General features: G+C 32.5%; 2 long non-coding RNA genes across 3 annotated transcripts; one reads left to right on the top strand and one right to left on the bottom strand.

Annotated features, from left to right (window-relative positions):
• The first annotated feature begins 3,218 nt into the window (after positions 1–3,218).
• Positions 3,219–4,693, top strand: LOC125386987. Its single transcript, XR_007227589.1, has 2 exons — positions 3,219–3,272; positions 3,876–4,693. It is a non-coding gene; the product is annotated as an uncharacterized LOC125386987 (long non-coding RNA).
• Positions 4,694–8,649: 3,956 nt separating this feature from the next.
• Positions 8,650–11,640, bottom strand: LOC110120112. 2 transcript variants are annotated; one of them, XR_007227576.1, is made up of 3 exons: positions 10,982–11,640; positions 10,792–10,815; positions 8,650–10,708 (listed from the first exon to the last, which is right to left on the bottom strand). It is a non-coding gene; the product is annotated as an uncharacterized LOC110120112 (long non-coding RNA). The 2 variants fall into 2 exon arrangements; XR_002308725.2 differs by having other exon boundaries at positions 8,650–10,815.
• Positions 11,641–14,698: the final 3,058 nt, after the last annotated feature.

Here is a 14,698-nt window from a genome sequence, read left to right as displayed (position 1 = left end):
TTTAATAAAAAAATAAAAAATAAATTATTTGAATTTTTAAAGATATAATTTATAAAATTTATTGGGAGATTAAATTTTTAGATTATAATTTATATTATAAATAATATAATAATAATTTTAATTATTTTTTATTATATATATATATTTATAAATAAATAAATAAATATATAAATAAAATTAATATTAAAAATTAAAATTTTGTTAAATTTAAAAATTTATTTAATTTATATAAATATTTTAAATATATATATATATATATATATATAATATTATATAATATTATATAATATAAATTATATATATATATATATATATAATTTAAATTAATTTTTAATCTTTAAGAAATATAAAAAATTATAATTAGAAATCACCCAGTTACGATGAATTTTCGTTTTGTCCGGGACTTTTGATGCCGCGTTCGAGAATACGAGATTCGGCATAATCAAACTTTGTGTGACCTTGTAACGTCCAATGCTATGTTTGTAACGATGACGCAACACTCGTTTGCTTTGCTTCCTAATTACGGAATATTTGGAAGAGTTCCAATTGAAATTCGTGTGACATGGTTCCTTTTATTTCTCCTGCTTTAGGGGGGCTATCTAACAAAAGGCTATCGGAGGATCGATATTGCTTGGACAAACTTATATTTCATCCGTTTATTGCGTATACGCCTCTGTGTCTGTGTGTTTGAAGACGAACACCTGCAAATAACGTTGTTAGTTCAATCATGTTGCAGGAGACGCATTAGTCAACAGGTTCCAAATCCTCGTTGGATATGTCGTTACGCTGCGAATTATAGTCGAAACCATGCCCCTTAAAAACATCAGGTTCTTCCTTGAAAACGTTCCTTCGCACCCTTTCGACAATTACGTGCTTGTCACGATGTTGGTTTCTCGCGAGCATTTTGTATCTGTAATTTGCGCCAACGTTTCATTGACATAGCGGCCTGCTTGTTCAGGCCAGTTCCAGGTCAGTTTCTGGCTAGCTTCAAGCCAGTTTCAAGCCCCACTCTCTCCATTTACACCATATAATCTCCATGAGTTACATTTCGATTGTCTGATCAAACTCCTGACTCAACTCCGAAGATCGGACCGGATGCTCCACTCGGAAGATTTAACCGAAAGTAATTTAATTTGATTGCCCGTTTGAATTAGAAACCAGAAGAGAAGGCTGGAAAATCGAGTCGATGTTTTACTCGCTGTCTTTGCGCACAAATTGTTTGAACGTTTCAAAATTTCTATTACTCCGCGGTGATTCCTGTGCAAGTATGCGGATGTCTCTGCAATGACAGTTGCTTTCTCTAAATATATCGAACGACCTGCATATTCTGATATACCTCCGGTATTCTGCTAGGATTGCTTAACTGAAACGTTTCGTGCAAATTTTTGTCTCCTGTTCCTTCGATCGTTGACTGACTATTCTCCCGATTTTTCCTATGTATAATAATATTATAATGTATAATAATAATGTATAATAATGTATAATACTATTAAGGCACCGTATCTAGTTAACAACAGCATAAATTTTATTTCCATAACTTGCAATATTTGACAAATAATATGTCTTAAATGAAACAAGGTCTGATTTTGATGTTACTTTAATATTCGGGCACAGAGGTGCAGCAGCATTCGCGATACTTCATACTCCGAAATTCGGAGGTTATGTTCGTTACCCCGTGCTGAAGAGGGTTTTACTTCTAGGAAAATTCTACATTTTTTCTAGTGCTTAGTTTTTGACACAACCATTCTCTTTACAGCGGCTTCTTTGGTCTCTATTATTGTACCGCGGAAAGATCGTCGACATACAGACAATGTCGACGATAAAGCGCAAATGACGACAAGCCGAAAGAGTCGGAAAACTTCAATAGACCTAACGGTCATCAATATATTTCGGTATCGCAGTGGTTGAGAGTCAGTAGTCAAGAGTCGTTAATCAAGAGTTGTCAACTACTGTGTCACGACCGGCATCCTTCAAATCCGATGGACTGATGATGAAGATAAAGACGTGGCGGCCTTGGCGACGATGTATATCGCCGAAATGCCTAATGAGTCATCGATATCCCGACGGTCCTTCCACCGAATGTTCTAGAAGCGTGGCAACGATCACGTACGCCTACAGGGTAGTGGGGATATTGAGGGGTGACAAACAAAAAAGAAACAGTGTATGTTTTCTTTTCACCTGAGATTTCCTTTTTTTATTTTACGTGACAACTGCATTAAGTTCAAGTTAAATAATCATTGTCTTCTGTTTAATCCATTGTAATAAATCCATCTATCAATATATTATCATATAAAATAGAAACCATTGGAAATTCTAATTTTCAACATTTCTGAATAAAGAATTTCTATGATACATTCATCCATGCGTCTGCTTTCTCTATTTCGAGATATATATAAAATCTTAACACTCTGTATGTAAATATGTACCATATGTTTACCATATATACCAAACGTTGCATCAGTTGCGTTTCGATATTTGCGAAATTCACATATTTACGATATTACATACATATCTATATCTATTATATACATATCTACATAATCTATTCAATATTGTCGAGAAACGCCAAGTTGGTATGACCGCTAGTTCCTAGAAGTTAAGTTGGTACGACTTCTAACGACGCTATTTTGTCTTAGAAGTCGACCACGCGTTAATTGCTTAAGCGTATCCGGCGTGTTCAGACGGTTTGTATGAGGAGGTGAAATAAAAAGTGCAATATTCAATCCGTGTGGATCAATTGAATATCAACCCCGACCTATATTTAATAACAAATATATACATTAATTTGTAATTTTTCATAATGCTAATGGAAAATTGTATAGACAAATTGCTGCTATGCTCAATTTAAGTAAGAGCACGGTAAGAGATATAATTAGAAGGTTTAAACAAGAAGATCGTGTAGAATCTGTACTACAAAAGGACAACCAAAGAAGTTGGATATCCGTAACGAAAGGAAAATAATAACAAAAGTAAAAGTAAATCCTTCATTACCAGGCATGTAAATATGAAACCGGAATTTTTGTATAGAAAATACACGTTTATTGTATGAAAATGACTAAAAAAATTTTATTCGAAGTATTGCCCATCGCTAGGTATACATTTTTCCCACCTGTCTGGTAATTGGTGGATGCCACGCCAAAAAAACTGTCGCTCTTTTGAGGCAAACCAGTCATCGAGCCATTTTCGTACATCTTCGTAAGAAGTGAAGTGCTGGTCAGAAAGTGCGTGTCCCATCGATGCAAATAAATAGTAATCGGACGGAGCCAAGTCTGGTGAGTAAGCCGCGTGCGAAAGTATTTCTCAACTGAACGCTTCGATCGATTCCTTGACCAGTTTTGTTGTATGTGATGGTGCATTATCATGAAGCAAAATTACTTTGTGTTGCCTTTTTTGATATTCTGGTCGTTTTTCACGCAAAGCTTGATTCAAATCGATCATTTGTTGTCGGTAGCGCTCAGTATTAACGGTTTCGCCAGGTTTTAACAGCTCATAATAGATCACGTTCCACGTTCCACGCTCTTCGTTCCTCACGTCAAACTTGCCACTTCTGAATTTTTTAAACCACTCAAAGCACTGTGATTTACGAAGAGCATGCTCACCGTAAGCTTCGACAAGCATTCGATGCGATTCTGCAGCAGTTTTCTTCAAATGGTAACAGAAAATCAATGCTGTCCGCAAATCGTAGTTTCCAGGCACAAAATTCGACATGTTCAACGCTATTACAAACTATGCTGTTGTATGAAACTTGTATTGTTCTGAGTCGAAAATGCTTGTGAGATGTCAACAAAGACTTTTGGCATCAATGATGCAGTTTAGTGATAACTACATTATCAGCTAGGACCATCTATAGGCAAATTCCGGTTTCATACTTACAGGCCTGATAAGTGGTCCGAAACTAGCTGAAGAACTTTTGATAAAGACTAAAAAGAAGGTGTACTCTCAAACCATGCGCAGAACATTGAAAAAAGGCTATTACAGTGAAAGAGTTGCTCGGAGACAGCCATTTGTAAACGAAGCGAATAGAAAGAAAAAAGTAAACTATGCACGAGAATTTGTTTTAAAAGAAGATACATGGCGAAATGACGTAATTTTTAGTGATGAAAGTACATTTAACATTTTTAGTTCAGATGGGCGGCGAATAATATGGCGGAAGAAGAATAAAGAATTTTAATTGAAAATTACGAAACCCATTGTAAAATATGGTAATGGAAACGTGCTTGCGTGGGGATGTATTTCAATGCTTGGAACGGGCGAATTAGATTTTGTTGATAACATTATGGACGAATATAGATATTTAAATATTTAAAAAAAATTTACTCAAAAGTGCTTTGAAAATAGGGATTGTTGATATATTTAAGTACTATCAAGATAACGATCTTAAACATAAGGTCCGCATATAGAAATATTTGTTGCATAACTATCCAAAATTATTACACCCTGCACCTCAGTCACCAGATCTGAACCCGATTCGAAACCTATGGGAAGAACTAGAAAGGTGAATTAGAAAAATTCCAATAATGTCAAAAGAAGTGCTGAAACAGCGATTAAAGGAAGAATGGAATAGTATTAATACTGGATACCTGAACAAATAATTTGTAATATGCCACAACGTTTGAAGGAAGTTATTGATCAAGAAGGTTACTCTATACATCACTTGTAAAATGTAATAAATAATAAATAATAAATAATAAAGGAAAGAATTACTTATATTTTAAAGTCCGAATATTAGAGTAATGTTTCATTTAATACGTATTATTTAACAAGCTCTGGATGTTATGTAAATAATATTTATACTCTTGTTAACTAAACAGAGTACCTAAATATTGTATAATATTATAATAAGTAACTAACTATACCATTTACGTTTTTTCCTGTTATGAACAAAATTATAGTGCAATAAAATAAAAATTTTGTTATATCCAAATATTAAAGTTACTCACTATATGTGTACGAAGGTGGTGTGAAATTATTAAAATTTACTTTTTACACAATGTCATTTTTGACACCAAAAAAAAGAACGGCTCGATACTTTACATTACATATACACATTATACACGACTAACATACCACCAACTACCAATAGCAAACTACTGACATTTACATATTACTATAAAAACATATCACAAAAGTAGAAAAGTGGCTACAAGAGAAACAAATAAAAGCAAAGCCCAATAAATGTAACTATATCACATTCACGCTGCGAAAACAGATACTATCATACATCCTTCTGAACGGCACGCACATAACACAAACAAAGCAGGTCAAATATCTAGGACTTCACTTAGATACACAACTCACATGGAAACAGCATACCAAATCAATAATAGACAAAATACAGACAACAAGGAGACAATTGGCAAAATCCAAATTATGCAAAGAAAATAAATTAAAAATATACAAAACGATCGTAAAACCAATCTGGACTTACAGAATACCACTATGGGGGACAGCAGCAATGAGCCGTATAAACAAAATAGAGACAATGCAAGCTAAAATTCTTAGAATGATAGTAAACATCCCATGGTACGTTAGAAACGAGGACATACGGAGGGACCTGAGAATACCAACGGTCAAGCAAGTAATTAGTAGTTATGCGGAAAGATACAAAGAAAGAATAGCAACACACTCAAACCGGCTAGCTGCGGAAACGATCAACACCTCAAACATGGAAAGAAGGCTAAAAAGGAAACACTCAGCAGACCTCACAAAGGATATAACCTAGCAAACGCGAGGATGGCTCTCCGCTGGGGGTAGCCACCAACATGATAATATTACTGTTAAAAAATTCTACCAGATCCAAATTGTACAAATTGTGAATAAAAAGAAATAAATAAGAAAAATATTGATCACACTCTCTCATAGTTCACTTTCCACGGTTCCGGCTTTCACATGACTCGTACTACGTGAATCAGCTCAAGTTCCAACAGATATCTATGTAAAAATCCGTAGCATAATAATGATAATCTTCAGGATAATAAAATCATTTTTAAATATTAGTCTTAAAATTGAAATATTTTGCACAGTTGTACGCAGAATCCGCTTATAACTTTGAAGCATAGCTAATGAACGTAGTATGGTAGTAGAATTCACATGGCACGTGGTTGTGTCTAACAAGTATTAACTACTTGCAAGTGCTAAATGAAGAATAGAATTTGATTATTAGAAGGTTGGCTTGTGAAGTTTGTGAAATATTTTATAACTGAATATTTATAAATTGAATACTTTGTGCGAGTTATTTTAATCGGAAAACTTTGTTCTCTCTCTACAATGGATCCTACAATAACCAAATAAATTATTGTACATGTAAAAGTAAGTCATAAAAACAAATACAGTTTTCTTATACTATCTTGCTTACTTTCATTATTTTTGGCCTTTATTATATTAGATTTATAGTCACTTTTCTTAATGATTTTTTTTTTGGTTAGATACTTGCTAACATTTATATTCATGTAAGAGTTTCATATGTCAGTTCTATCGTCCTTTCCATAAATTTATTTTTTTCTGCAAAGGAGTGTTTTTGTCGTCAAGTGATTATTTGTATTCAAAAACAAATTGTGTCATCGATAATGGTTAATAACAACCGATAAAATCTTTTGTAACAGATATTCATATATCCAGAATGCTTAAAAATTAATATTCTTTAATAACTCTAATATAGTTTTGTTTTCTCTTAATACTAGTTGCTTCTTGGATTTTTTGTTCTAGTTATCTGATTGACCCGAATTTTGTAAGAAATATTTTCAAAAATATGTGCAATTTATGATAAATGCATATTATCATATTCAAAACTTATTGCAGTATAAATCTTTATAAATTCTTTTCTATACTGATATGGTAAGTCTGTCTTTTTCCTTTTGTTACAAAATATCCTATTTCAATAAGAAAATAAATATCATTTATTGCATTAATGATGAACGTGATGAAAATACATGGTATGTTTGTACATTTAACTATAGAAGTAACAATACATCTATAGAACTTCTACAAATCAACCTCTACAAATATTATCCAATTTTACAGGCATAATTTGGATATCTGTATCTTACTGTAGTTATAAAAATACTTTGAAATATCAAGTGCATTACACACACACACACACACACACACACACACACACACACACACACACACACACACACACACACACACACACACACACACACACACACACACACACACACACACACACACACCTTTATCTTTATATATATCTATATCTTTAAAGTTTCAATAGCGAGCATTCGAATACTTTCGTGAGCCATTGTACATAACAGATACGTATTTTATTATACGTATTTACATATTTTACATATTTTATTATATAAAATCATATAAAAATTCGGTGTATAATAATCGTTATTTTCGGTATTAAAATCGTTATCAAACATCTATTTAATTAATCTTTAAATTGAAGTACAACCATGGAAAATTAAAAAAAGAATCATATTTAGATTTTACAAGCATGGCACAAGGTAACTGCGTAATGATTGTGTACATGTTCCGCTTCTAATCCTGAAGCGTAGCCAATCAGCAAGTAACACTACTCCTTTGTCGTCACTGTTATCCTAGAAATCGATGCTGTTCAATCGTCATTCATTTTCGAGTCAAGACAGAGTGTACATCGTATAAAAATTTATTTGTTTAGAAACTTGATCTGCAAAGTTTCTGTAAAAAGAGATTTAGCGAAGATGAATATTTTATACATACAATTTTATAAAATGAAAAGATTCGTATACATATTAGTTTCGTATAAATAATTTTAACCTAAAAATTTGTTCTAGGATGGATGGGGTAGTACAGTAATTGGAAAGGAAATTATTATAAGTAAGTCGTAATATAGAATACAGTTTTCTTCTTTTATGTTTTTTGTATTTTCATCACATTTTTGATTTTTATATACATAATCGTCTTTCATTTAAAGAAGAATTTACTTTCTCAGTGACTTTTCATACAAATTTGAATAATAACTGCTATTTTTGATCTGTTATTTTAATCTTTGTCCTTGTTTGTTTCGGCTACTGTATCGCTTATTTCCTTTTAATGTTTGCGCGCTGTACTAATTTTGTGCGAATAATTTAGAAATATATGAGGTCTTGCAAGTAAAACTGATTTGATGTAGAAAATTTTTAATTTTCATAAAATAGTTCTGATCTGCCATGACTGGGTGGAAACGAAGAATCTAGGAAATGAATATAAAATAAACCGCTTCGCGAATGTACGTTGAGAGAATACATTACGTTTCATCTAATATTAGTTGTTTCTTGTACTTTTATTTCACTTATCTGATTGGCCAAAGCTTTTTAGGAATAAATTTTTATAAATTTCTTCTTTGTTAAAGTTACTTTTTCTTGTTTCATTCGTCCTTTATTATGGACTGTCACATTTCAATAAGAAAAATTCTATTTATTTAATATTATTTATGTTTATTTCTACATAAAATTATTTGTAGCATATATATTCTTAGGTTAAAAGTCAAATTTCTTGGTTACTACAAAACAAACACAACAATGTTTTTAAAGCGTTCTTAGATTAATTATAATTTTTTAATTTGTTTGAATTGCTATTCTTCTATGGTAAAATGATCTTGGCTTAATACTGCTGTGGAGGGTTGGTTGTGGATAGATAATGTAAAATAACGAGAGCGAGAGATTGCTGTCGCAACCCGTCAAATATATTTCGAATAAGTTAAACAAATAAAGAAAAGTACAAAAGACGTTCGTTCACTGTGTTCGCAACAATAGTGTATGTTCGCTTGCGGAAAACCCGACTCGCAGATATTGATCGCTAATTCGTATCACTTGGTATTATAATGTCTCGCCTGTGATCACATCTGTTTATTTATACTGGTCTGGGGGGGGGGGAGAAGTCGGAAAATTTGAATTTGTCTAAGATCGACGGTTGCCCATAAAGGTGACTTTGTTTTGTCTATCGATATGCTTCGAGCGTCAAGGCTGTATCCGTGTTCCGAGGCACAACAACAACATGAGACACTCTCGATCCGCCTCGTCCTATGACTCTTGTGCCGCTACACTGCTTTTGCTTTTTAATAAAATTTGTCAGTCCTCATAACTATCTTTCTTTGTCAGAAAAGGAAACGACCATCCTATTGCTGCTTTTTTAATGAATTTTGTTGTAAATTCTGAATACTGTATCCAATTTATTTTTCTTACACATATTATACATTTTGTTTCCATCTGTTTTGTATATTATACTGTTTTTTGCATTCCCTGATTGTTCTTGTCTCCCAGCTACTCTAACTTTGATTATTCTTTTATTTATTAATAGCAGTTTCATATGTAAGTAAGTAACTTTAATTATTTTTCTACATTCTTATCATATTTATATACTTCACTATAGATAGATTATTCTATTCTTTCTTTCTTTTCTCCAGAAAGTATCTCTGTTATTTCTTTTATTGTTGTTTAGTTTAAATTTATTATTATTTCTGTATCATTGGCTTCATAACTTTATTTGAGTTTATCATGTGTGTATAACTTTTTCCAATGTTTTCCTGTTTAATTATGTGTTCTCCCATGTTTGCCAGTTTTAACATATAATTTACTCCTCATTTTATTAGTTTCTGTTCCAAGCCTATTCTTCTTGCTTTTAATCATTAGCTTTTAATCTGGCATTACATGGTATTTCAGTATGTATAATATTCTTTTTAGGGAATGTGTTTGTGTTTTATCTATTTTTGTTGAGTAGTGGAAACGCGATACTTCTATGCCATATAGCTATATACTGTGTATGGTTCACTTTATCTTTATGTCAAATTACCATTCAGGCATTAATTTCTACGAGCACTATGAATGTTTTTGCTATAGTATTAGTTGGGCCATATATATTTTTTTCCTGTATGAAATACCAAAAATTGTCTTTGCTGAATCAATTCATATATTGATCCTTACTTGTGAAACAATGGATCGCTAAACTCAAAACTGTTATTTTTCATTTTCATGTTCATCTTCATATTCATGAAATAACATTAGAAGATACAAATAATGACCAGAATGAGCGATGCCCTGAAACAAAGTTTAACCTATTTATGTTCGAGATCATTTTGTGTCCTTCTACTTTACCTCTTATTTACAATCTTTTTATAACAACAGTTTTATCCTTTTTTCTTCTTTCAATTTTGTCTGACTCTTCTAGTACCTCACTTCTTTTTGTGAGTTTGATTCTCTCTTCTGTCCAGTTTGCTCTGTTCTTCTGCTCATGTCCCTTTCTTTTCTCTTATCTTTTTCTATATTCTGATATTTCTCTACTATAATATAAAATCTCTCTTAATTAATCTTAAATTTTTCTTACCTTCTTTAATTCGTCTTCCATATTCCCCATTCCCTTCAACATTATATGTACTTTCTGTAGGATTTAAGGTTTAATTTAAGATTATGCCTTCATTTCCTTTATTGTATTTACTGTATTTTCTTTGCTCGTACTTGTTGTTTATTTCTTGTTGTCTCCTATTGCCACTTTACACTTTGTAATTTATTTTAGTGACCTTTCTCCTGTGTTTCTTTCTTATTATTATGGTTACCGTTGCCTTCTTAAGCTTCTTTTATTTTGCTATGGTTTCCTAACATCTGCCTTACTTTTTCTTGACTTTTTACTAAATTCACTGTCAGAATTTGTATTTTCTTATTTTCCTTTTATTACACTCTATATTGTTTGCATAATACCAATGGTATGAATTTTGCAATTTGATCAACTGTGGAAATTCACAAGTAAATGTGAAAAGCAATTAAATAACTCCGGAAATCAATGTATCTGAAATTTTCTTTCAAACCTTACTTTTCATGCCATATTCAAGTGAAGCTGTGAAATAAATTTTAATTTTTATATCCTTATTTTGCATTATACATCAAGTTTATAATTCTTTGTATTATAATAATATAAGGAAATGACATTTTGATAAATGAACTAAGGAAAATGATTATTATTTTTGATATTTATATATGTATACATATATTTCAATACACACCTCAATTTAAACAAAAAAAAGAAAAAGAAGTAGAATTTGTCATAAAAGCTGAAAATTTTCACATTTATGCTCCTGGCATGAAAGCCACGATATTTCCTCTTCACTTTTTAATTATATTTCCAACTATTTCGATTTTTCTAAATGCCCTTTCACGCATTTTTGCACACACTATCTTTCCCTTGTTACAATGTTTCTGTTACAATTTAAAAAATTGAAGAAAAGTCTGTTAAAATTCATTTTTTAAGAAATTATTTCAAGAGTTCTCGTTGCCAGAAATTTAACGTGAATGGATTTTGTGATATTCAGGCAAACTGACTCCTGAGTAAGATAAAACTTTATAAATTCTTTCCCATGGTTCTTTGGTAAGTTCGTTTTTTTATTCGCTTTTAATTATGGAATGCACTATACCATTTAAAGAAGGTGATAAATTCCATTTTAATTATGGAATGCACTATACCATTTAAAGAAGATGATAAATTCCATTTATGCGTTATCTTGTCTATTCGTTATTTAAAATTACAAATGAAAAGAATATGTTTCATTTTTGCTTCGTTTTATACATATAATACCCCGTTTGGGGTTGATACTTGATTGATTCACACAGATTCAAGTTTTACTTTCTATATTTCACCACCTTGTGCAAAGCGTCTGAACACACTGGATACACTTAGTTAATTAATACGTGGTCGACTCCTAAGACAAAAGAGCGTCGTTAGAAGTCGTGCCAACTTAGCTTGTAGGAACTAGCGATCATACTAACTTAGCGTTTCTCAATACCTATATCAATGTGATCATAATTCATGAGATATTTTCTTATAGTTCTTACAACTGAAACCTTTGGATTTTAACTCGTAAACAAGTTCGCTTAATGTGCGATTTATAAACAGTTGCATAGAACTGCCCGGTCAATAAGGTTGTTTTCTTCCTGAAAGTACAAACTGGCACGGTCGAATTACGATTGAATTCTTAGCTAAGTACTAATGAACATTAGTGTTTATTGGACCATTCGCGGAGAGACGCGATCGCGAGAAAGCACGTCAACGAGAGTCGTAAGTCCCGTTACGATTAGGTAATCGACGCCACGAAATAATCGATCCCCTTATTTCTGTTACGATATCAGGGGTGGTCCAAATGGGTTTACACTGAATTAACAGGTATAAATTAATGTTTATTCCAACAACTTTGTAAAGAAGATGTAAATTGATAAGGTATAATTGAGTTTCGATTGATAGCCAAAGTTACAGTGTGTGGTACGCGACGTAAGCTTAGATGATGACGGTTCAAAAAATGCATAAAGACTGTCTTTCTGTGAAGATGATTTGAAAAGATCTGATTTGTTAAGGATCAGTTTTCGTTGGGAGAGTGAAGGAAGGATTTCGCCGTTAATTGGCTAATTTTCTAGGTTGGTGATGAGGAAGAGTGCTAACCGTCCCCGAGAGAGAGTTGCTAGTGGGAAGCATTCTATGGAAGCATCATACGTGAGAAAACTAACTTTCCCGTAGTAAACAATAAACTTTTTGAACACGATTTTGAAAAAAGATATTTGTTTGGTCTAAAGGACCTTAGCCATGAAAGTGCCAAGAGTTATGACGAGTCCTTAAGACTATTTAGGGTACGCGGTAAGGATGTGTGGATATCAGACGTAACAATTAGTGCAAGTTTTTATGAAAATTAACATGTATCTGTTAGTTGAATTTCCTTGTGAGATGTTTCTAGGCGTGACATTTGAGATTCGCACACACTTTGCCCATACGCGCATTTGCAAGGTTTTTGAATAATTTCTATCGAATTCTTTTTCTTTGAAGATTCTCCACCGGTATAACATTTTGGACTGGCATTTGTATTTGATAAAATATTACCAATGCTACCGTATAACATGGCTAAGCGCACTGCAAAGATAACTTTTATATTATCATTGTCTGAATTGTATGTATTGGGAGAAAGGTTATCTATTTTCATTATTATCTTCTTCTTCCCTAGCCAATGTCTCATTTTTTTCATAAATACAAATTTAATAGGTCGGCGATAAGACGTTGACGAGGATTCAGGGTTTGACCACCAGCACTTAATTATATTCATCTAACATTAACTTAAACAGCGCTAAAGCAATTACAAACAAAAGTTCTATTTCAGATGAACTTTGTGTAAAGCGACTTAGAATCCAACTTTAACTGGTTCAAAACATGCATGGATTATACTCTTCGCTATTCTTAGGACATTTACAAATTATTATGTCTCTCCTTCTCAAGTTAGAAATTCCACTTTTTGCGAAAACACTATTGTATCATAATTATTCAAAAACAGTTTATTTAACATTGTTTGGCATCCTTTAGCCTTGTGCCTATTCGTTTCTATACATGACTGGCATATTCTTTCTTTTAAACAGCAATGTCTTCGTATGGATTAATATCGTTATTCGTTTCGCTATCTCCATCTCCAATATATGTAGTATACTTGGCATGATGTTTCTTTCCTGATCTCATAAACATTTCTGTGATGACATCAATTTTCACTTTACCAACATCGATATGGTTTATAGTGCAATTATCTTTGTCACCTTCATACTAATCATTGTACTGTTCTGTGTCCAGTTTATTTTTCCATGCAACGTTGCAAGATTGAGAAAACTAGATTTTACAATTATATCAAGCATTTTCTTACTGTGTTTCCCGAGGAATGTAGCAAGACTAAACGAAGAATTCAATTCTCTCATTTTCCTGGCATTTTTTCTTCCGAAACAGTAACTTTCCTTTCGTCTTTCTCAGCAGCTCTCAAAATTGGACGATTATATATCCGTAAAACAGTAGAATATAAATTTTCCAGACAGCCATAGTCACTGAAATCCCTGAAAAATATCCATTAGCCCACAAAATAAATTTATTTTTCCCATTCCGCTCTCTAAAAGTTGCCAACACAATCCTGTGATTTATTTCACATGGCTTTTGGTATGGATTGACATTGCCAATTAGAGTGGAGATAAGTTGAAAAATTTCATTCAGTACTCACACTTAATTGCAATTTTAGAACCTAAGCCGCGGTTTCTGGTTCTACAATACTGAATTTTTCGTTTGCAGCTCTTGCAAATAACAGTAGTCGCTATCATCGAAAGTGCAGCAACAAAGTTCAAAGTATATTAACTAAGATCACTTGCGATCACGTCATTGTTATCTGTATTTCGCAATTTTTTAGTTGATACACTTGTTATTCGGTTCAGCAACGTGTATCATTCGAGTTGCAATTGATGTACACGTAAAACGTCATATTAGACCTGATGCAATTTTCCTGAACTGCTGCCATCTGCAGCTATATGTGCACTGCAGCTAGTTCTCATCACGAATGCTATCGCTATAAGGTTCACTTCATATCAAGCATTCTGTGCGAAGCAACAATAATGTGTAATGTTGCCAATATTGAATCGCTTCTTTAACAGCAAGGCATTCCAGATAGATTGCTTTCTTCTTTGATTCTGTCTGGTTTCAGTTTTCCTGAGAAGTACGCAACCGGGTGTAACATACCGTTATCTTAAAACGACTCCTAAACCATCAATACTTGCATCTGTATAAATGAATATTTCTTTGTTTTGCTCATATATCGCTAGAATCGGATTTGAACAGAGATATTCCTTGATCATCTGAAATTATTTCTCACATCCTTCATTGCAAATGAATTCCACGTTTTTCCTTAATAAGTTATGAAGTCGTTCCAGGAGTTTTCAGG

Source organism: Bombus terrestris, unplaced genomic scaffold (assembly GCF_910591885.1).
Source record: "Bombus terrestris unplaced genomic scaffold, iyBomTerr1.2, whole genome shotgun sequence".
In the NCBI taxonomy this organism is placed as follows: Eukaryota; Metazoa; Arthropoda; class Insecta; order Hymenoptera; family Apidae; genus Bombus; species Bombus terrestris.
Note: the sequence above shows the minus strand (reverse complement) of the source record. Positions and strands in the feature narration are given on the sequence as shown.